Source organism: Equus asinus, chromosome 17, assembly GCF_041296235.1.
Source record: "Equus asinus isolate D_3611 breed Donkey chromosome 17, EquAss-T2T_v2, whole genome shotgun sequence".
NCBI classification, from domain to species: Eukaryota; Metazoa; Chordata; class Mammalia; order Perissodactyla; family Equidae; genus Equus; species Equus asinus.
Window position 1 is genome coordinate 26,952,372 of NC_091806.1, and position 8,373 is coordinate 26,960,744.

General features: G+C 36.3%; 1 pseudogene; it reads left to right on the forward strand.

The window, feature by feature from the left end:
• The first annotated feature begins 7,418 nt into the window (after positions 1 to 7,418).
• On the forward strand, positions 7,419 to 8,373 carry LOC106826588 (olfactory receptor 8U9-like; annotated as a pseudogene).

Genomic DNA, 8,373 nt, shown 5'->3' on the forward strand with positions numbered 1-8,373 from the left:
CTCTGTAAAGTCCCTCTCCAACAGTGAGTAACCTGGATCCTTCCACATAAAAAAATTTAATTATTTGTTCAGCTCAAATATACATGTACAACAATTTCACAATTGTTAGCTAACACCACCAAGAGAAACAAATCTACAAACGAGGATACAGAGTTTGTGTACAGTTCCTTTTGTTTATAATTTTACATTTTCTGATCAGAACACCATTGTCCAAAGTTAGTTAGGTGAATTAATCCTTCAGTGTGGCTATATCATGCATTTAGATACAGTTACATACATTTATCATAGTATGCATCTCTTCCTGACATTTGCCAACAATCTGGTTAATTTTTCATTACATATAAAATTTACTCTTTGTGATGTACAATTCTATGCCTTTATGGAAAATGCATAAAGTCAAGTAACTACCACCTCAGTAACATGTGGAACAGTTACTTCACCCTCAAAGTTGCCCTATGTGTCTCCTAATCAAATACTCCCCTGTCCCCCAAACTTTGATCATCCCTGCAGAACTATTTTCCATAAAGATTAAGAAATGGAAAGATAAAACATTCATTGAGAAGAGGCTGGAATAACTTATATAAAACTAATGTTGAAAAAACCATTATAAAAACACAATCCTAATAAATTGTGTTTAATAACTTCTTTTCATTGTTATTTGAATTCAGTATAATTCATTTACATGCATTAATTTACATAGAATATTTCTTCTTAGTTATTATTCCAATATCTCAATACCGAGTACCAAATCATGGCATTTTACAGCAAGACATAAACAAGGATAAAACATTTTACCATCTGTATTAAGTATGTTTGCAAACTTAAAACAAAATCAAGTACTGCCTATTTATAAAATAACTTCATTATTTCAAACATAGTTCATGTTTATACATATATTCTGATTAACTGTGACACAATGTGATCATATCAGGCTCTTATCACTAAGGGATTGCTGCCTTTTCCTCTTCAATGAACCAGGTGTGTTAATGCATTATTTGTAAACCATGTTAGATACTGACTCTCCTCCTTCATTATACTGAAACCTAGAGTTATAATTTGAAATTTATTTCATTGGAAACTATGTGGCAAATAGTATATTCAAAGCTAGTATATGAAACAGACAAGTCCACTGTAGACACCCCTGACACAGGAAGGGTTAATAATCACTGGAAAAGGCTTGCCAACAAACTGTGACCCATAGGTGAGAAGGCTGGTTAGCCAATGACTGGAAAGACCTCCAAGGCGGGGCAACCTAAGCCAGGTGTGGTCGCCTGGGGGCACAGATGGAGACATGATATTGGGAGCAGGAGGGGCCATTGCCTAGGAGGCCTTGCATGCTCCAAGATAAAAATACAGGAGCACAGCAATAACATGATAATATCAAAACAGAGGCCGAGGGAGGGTGCCTTGAGAAATCACTAAGAATTCTTGGCATTTGCTAATTACATTGTTCAGAACAGCCGTGTATGTTTAACAGCTGTAAGCTATGTATATATTGAAACGCTGGTTATAATAAACTCAGAGTGGCCATCAGCCCTCTCCGCATCTATCCTGATGTGTACATTGGATTGTGACACCGACAGTCCACCCTATTTTCCCACAAGCCATATTCACATCCTTTGCTTATCTATCATCCAATTCAGTGTTCCAGGGGATGTAAGCTTCTCCTTGCTTTGGATCCCAGGATTTATACCAAATGCGTTACTTACTTATATATTTTAAGGTCACTGTGTATAAGCTCAGTTGTGTTTTTCACCTCCTGTCTATTTGAAACCTCTGGAAGATATCTCAGGGAAATCTGTTTCACCCTTATTTAAATGCTGGTCTCCCTAAATCACTGAGAAGACAACAGAAAAGGCAGTATATTGCAAAAAAGGAAATAATTCCATAATTTCTTTCCTCTCCCCTACCAAAAAAGCCTTTTGTAGTTTAGAGGATTATTTCATTTCCATGGAGATGCTGTCTTTGTCATCTTAAACTAGCATAACGAAATCCAAAAACTGGGTAGTTTAAACAACAGAAATTTATTTTTTAACAGTTCTGGAGGCTGGAAAGTCCAAGATCAAGGTTCTGGAAATTTAGCTTCTGGTGAGAGTCCTCTTCTTGGCTTCTAGGCAGCCACTATCTCATTACGTGTTCACATGATATCTTCTTTTTTAGGATGTGTGTGGGGAAAGAGAGAGAGAGAGATTGAGGTCTGATGTTTTTTCTTATAAGGGCACTAATTCCATCAGGAGGGCCACATCCTCATGATCTCATCTAACCCTAATTTCCAAAGGCTCCAACTCCAAATACCATCACATTGGGGGTTAGGACTTCAACATATGAATTTTGGGGTGGCAGGTGGAAGTGAGGGGTTACAATTTAGTCCATAGCAGATGCATTGCTCACTAATAACTATTAAAAACATGTCCTTCCTGCACACCCTTGCTATGACCACAGATTGGCTAGAAGAATGCTCCTTAGACGAAGTAACCAAGGAAATTAAGTAGTAAAAGCTAGAGACAACCTGGAAGAGGAAACAAATACTTCATGAGCATTTCAAAGAGTAAGACAAAGAGAGAGCATTATGTATTAAAATGTTCAGGAATACGTTCTTGGGAGTATTAGATATTCAGTTCTTTGAAAGACATGTTGGAAGAAAGCTCACAAGGCAATTCTTATTTTTCTTTCAAAGATAAGTAAAACTCCTGTCACTAAGCAACAATAACACTACCACTATGAATAATTAAAGCAATAATAAATAAATAATAGCACTTCAAAAATTAGGGAAATTTAGGGGGCCAGCCTGGTGGTACAGTGGTTAAGTTTGCACGTTCTTTTCCACTTTCATGGCCCAGGGTTCAAAAGTTTGGATCCCGGGTGCAGACCTAAGCACTGCTTGTCAAGCCATGCTTTGGCAGGTGCCCCACATATAAAGTAGAGGAAGGTGGGAATGGGTGTTAGCTCAGGACCTGTTCCTCAGCATAAAGAGGAGGATTGGTGGCAGATGTTACTCAGGGTTAATCTTCCTCTAAACAAATAAATAATTAAATTAGAGAACTATGGGGAAATAATGTCATACTAAAGAAAGAGCTGTAGATGTCTGGTTCTGCAAAAGCAGAGAATAGTTAATTGATAGTTAATTGATCTCCAGGCTGCCTTTAGATTCCTATGGGGTGTGGACTGTAATTTTTCTGATGATCTTACTTGCATCATATCCCTAGGACAGATCCCATGGGATAGAGTCACTGAAAAACCCTGCTGTATGTGGTTGCCCAAACCCACTTGGAGAAGAAATAGGAACACCCTCTACCCAGGTAGGTTTATAGACTGTAATTAAAACTTGAGATCCAAATGAGTATTTTAAAAATGAGGTAGAATAGAATACAATTGATTCTGGAATAAAACATTTTATGTGGCATTTCCCTAATTTTATTTAATAAAATAAATAATTTTATTTAATAAAATAAAATTACAGACTCAATTATAGACTATAAGATAGATTCTATTATATGCTCCAAGAAGACTCTAGCAGACCATTTGGAAATGTCAGGCGCTTAAGTGACTAGATTGTAACCTATGTGAAAACTTCCTTTCCCATTTTTGTGAAAGCTAGACATTTTACCCAGGATGAGAGGTGAGCACATTAAAATCAAGTCATCAATACGCCCCTCAATATATCTGATGTAAGCAGCGTTTACATGGGCAAGGGAAATAAGTATCAAATATTACTCCAAAAATTAATCTTTGATGCCCCATTACCAAGCATCTAGAAGGGGCTACATTAGGAATAGTTATCTGTCATTAGAAAATAAATTGTTCATCGCAGAAATGCTAAATGTGCTAGAAACTCCAGTGCTTTTTCTTTCTAACAGATGTAATAGAATGAGTGAATGCACATGGAAATTTTACATTTACTCTTTAAGAAGGAGATTGCCTATGTTTTATATTTCAGCACACAAGCCAAAAAAGTTTGAATAATTTGACTAAGGGACACTATTACTAATATATGGCATTGCCATGATTTAAATTCTAGTCTCATATTCTTTTAATGCTATAGCACACTGCCTTTTAATGTGAAAGATCATTATCATCATGATTACATAAAATTGTTTGTTTGTTGTATTTTTACTTTCTTTTTTTTTTGAGGAAGTTTATCCCTGAGCTAACATCCATGCCTATCTTCCTGTACTTTATATGTGGGACACCTGCTAAAGCATGGCCTGACAAAGGGTAAATAGGCCTGCATGCAGGATCTGAACCAGTGAACCCTGGGCCTCCAAAGCAGAACGTGTAAACTTAACCACTGCGCCACCGGGCAGGCCCTGAAGTAAAGGTTTTAATGTAGCATTAGGATAAAAGAATCTAAATACATGGGCCAAGCATTGTGTAAGACTATAACTGATGATGGAAAGAAAGCTTATTGATATACACAGTTACGATAGAAAATTCAGTCCAACTCAGCAGGCATTTTCTGAGGACCTTCTGAATCCTGACTACAGACGACCTATATAACTTCAACGTAGACAATGAAGACATTGAATTGTTGAAGATTTTGTCTACCTTTGTTCAGTAATAACTTACATGTAGACTGTAGTCGATAAATCAAGAGTAGACTGAGATTTGGAAGGGCATCAGTAAGAGAATTAGGAAAGATCATCAAATGTAAGGAGGTAACATTAGAGATTCAGGCCCAGATTGTCCACACCCCCGTATTCCCAATTACTATGTATGGGTGCAAAAGCTGGACAGTGAATCAGGCTGACAGGAAAAAATTGATTCATTTGAAATATGGTGTTGGAGGAGAGCTCTAAAGATGTCCCGGCCTACTAGAAGGATGAACAAGTGTATGCTAGAGCAAAGTAAGCCTGAACTATCACTACAAGCAAAATGAGAAAACTGAGGCTGTCCTACTTTGGGCGCATCATGAGAAGAGAGGATTCTTTGGAGAAGACAACAATGCTGGGAAAAGTAGAAGGCAGGAGGGAAAGGGGAAGACCAAATATAAGATGGATTGACTCCATAAACAAAGCCACAGGCATGAGTCTACAGAAGCTGAGTAGGGTCGTTGAAGACAGGACGTTGTGAAAATCCTTGTCTTTGCGTCCCTAGGAGTCAGAGCTGACTTGATGGCATATAACAACAAACTGAAAGCTTAGTGGTGTGCTGAAATTTCTAGAGGGACAAAAGGAAATAATATGGATTTCTCCAAAGATAATCAATTTCCCTCTGGTTTTGATTATATGTTAGCAGATACTTGATAATCAAACATGTATCTCTGTGTATATTTATGCATATGTATATATACACATACATACATTTACATACACATAGGTACACATATTAATATAGACATATTTCCTCATAACAGAAGTGTAGAATAAAAATGTTTGGTGCAAGTACTAAGTGCAAGAAAAAAGTGACACTTTATTTCAGAAAAGGAATAAAAGAAATGCTGTAGGAGCAAGCAATATTTCTGTTAGGAAGTAGTTGTAGGTAAGCAGAATATATTTGCATTTCTGAGCTGGTGGCTGTGAAAGGTAGCTTTGTGTGGGGGGAGCTAAACTACCCTAAGGAAATATTATTAGATGGTGAATGTGCTTTAGAATATTGTAGCCTGAATTTTTTAATGAAATTGATTTTTAGAGAAAATATTAGTGCATTCTGTTAATCCTTCTGGATCTGTGCATTCACATATACAGACGTGAGACTGTCTTTTTAGATATGTGCATGTGCTTTATGACATCTGATACACATATTTCTTTCAGTAGGTCATGGCCAAAAATGTCTTAAAGCCACTAGTCAAGAAAAGGATGTTACTCCGAGTAGCTCTATAAACAAATGCATACTTTTATCTTCCATATTTAATTTTTTTTCTCACAATGGACTTTAATTTCTTCGTATATAAGTTAGAATAAATTAGAATGAAGTTTTCTAGGTCTATGTTTTCCTCCCCGCCTTTATTGCTATCATTAGATACTGAAAATCTATCTCTGCATTAGGGTCCCAAGATGGAATATAAAACATAGAGAATAAACTTTCCACAGAGTTGTTGCTCAATAAACATCTTAAATTAAAGGAAAAGAATAAAAATAGCAATAAAATCAAAACTTTTTGACGTGACCTGAGAAAGAGTTGTGCCATATAACAGTCACTAATCATTAAAAAGACAGAGAATATGAGTTATCTGTGCAATATTTATGCCCTCTAAAGTCTAGTGTGTAGAAAGCAATTTATGTTTTCTCAAAATTGTTTTTAATTTTTTGAATGGAAAAATAAAGAGAGAAATATGGCAGATGACATTATGGGATTTATTAACAATAAACTATATTTCTATAGATGTTATCTTGTCCTAAATTAAACCTTTTATTGATAGTCACATTCCAATTATGAACAAGAGTTCAAAACGTTATGTAAAACATATGAAGACATTCCATTGAAAATAATACAGTAAAGAAAAAAGTAACACAAAAATAGACCAAATCTATATGTTTTTAAGTGTAAGAGCCATGCAAATTGGTTTAAATCTATTAGAAATTGGATATCATTTTTATTTAAATTAAACAAAATGTTTTAAAATTTGGAGGTATTCATTGGATTTGATCAGGTAAATTGATTTTTTACATATAAAGATGTTGTGAAACACTGTGTCAAGAAATGGTTGGAAAAATTTAGGCATGCGACAATGAAATATATTGGGTATATTGAGAACATAACAGTGGGTGAGCTCCTGCATCAGAAAAACACAAGTTTGAATAACAGCTGTACTGCAGACTAGCTGTCTGGGCTTAATACAGGTGCTTAACCTCTCAGAATTCTCTCTGTCATCGGTAAGATGGGCATGTAAGTAAAGAAGTAAACACCTATAAAGCATGTCATCATGCCTTTCATAAAGTTACCCATTCCCAGTGTGTGTCTTATTAATGCAACCATAAAGATTGTGTAGCAACCTATGGTGACCTCTCTGTAGTAAATAATAAGTGCTGAATAGACAGAGCCTTCAATAACTGTCAGTATTATTTTGTATCACACAGGCTCGATGACCGGTCTGTCAGAGTGATGTTACTGCAGAAGATTCATTTTCCTTTATGTTACTAATGTTAAGATTTTTTTCAACAGAAACAATAGTTTTGAAGTTTTGAAAACTAATGTGAAATTTTATATAATGCACAAGAGTTTTGATCAGAGAGACAATATGGACTGAATCCTCATACAATTCTTAACTTCATAAATGCAATTTATTTGGGCAAGGGATGTAAGCCTTTCCCACAAAATATCTTCTTTTGTTCTTTGTCCAATCCCCAGACTCCAAATAATTTTAATATTAGCATGTTCATATTAACAATAAAATTGTTTTTCAGGATATTAAGATTTAAATTTAATTTAATTAAGCAGAGCCTCATTCTTCTCTCTTTATCCAGAAACACTGAAGACACATGGCCCAGATAAATTATACCCGGGGGTCAGAATTTATTCTCATGGACCTCACAGATCATCAGGAGTTGAAGATGCCCTTGTTTGTGATATTATTATCCATCTACCTCTTCACAGTAGTAGGCAATCAGGTTTAATCCTAATCATTAGAACAGAAACAAGACTTAACACACCAATGTACTTCTTTCTTAGCAACCTGGCTTCTGTCGATTTCTTTTATTCTTCTGTCATTACACCCAAAATGCTTAGGAATTTCTTGCACACACAAAATGTAATCTCCTTCAATGCATGTGCTGCTCAGTTAGGCTGTTTCCTGGCCTTCATGACAGCTGAGTGCTTGCTCTTGGCTTCCATGGCCTATGACTGATATGTGGCCATTTCTAACTCTCTGCTCTCCATGATTTAATGTCCCCAGGAATCTGTAATCAGCTTGTGGCTGTCCCCTACAGCTATACCTTCCTGGTTGCAGTATTTCATGCCATCCTCACTTTTCACCTCTCTTATTGTCACTCCAATATCATTAATCATTTCTATTGTGATGACATGCCTCTCCTGAGGCTAACTTACTCAGAACCTCACGCCAAACAGCTGTGGATCCTTGCCTGTGCTGGTGTCATGTTCATTTCTTCCCTTCTGGTTGTCTTTGTCTCCTACATGTATATTATTTCTGACATCCTGAAGATGTGTTCAGCTGAGGGCAGGCACAAGGCTTTCTCCACATGTGGCTCCCATATGTTGGCACTCACCGCATTCTTTGGGACCCTGATCTATATGCATTTACATCCAAGCTCTAACCATTCCCTTGACACAGACAAAACAGCCTCAGTATTCTACACAGTGAGCATTCCCACGTTGAACCCCTTAATCTATAGCCTTAAGAACAAGTTGGTGAAAGGAGTCCTGAAAAAAGTCATCTATAAAAACCAGGCTTTTGTGTTCATGAAATTAAGAAAGTGA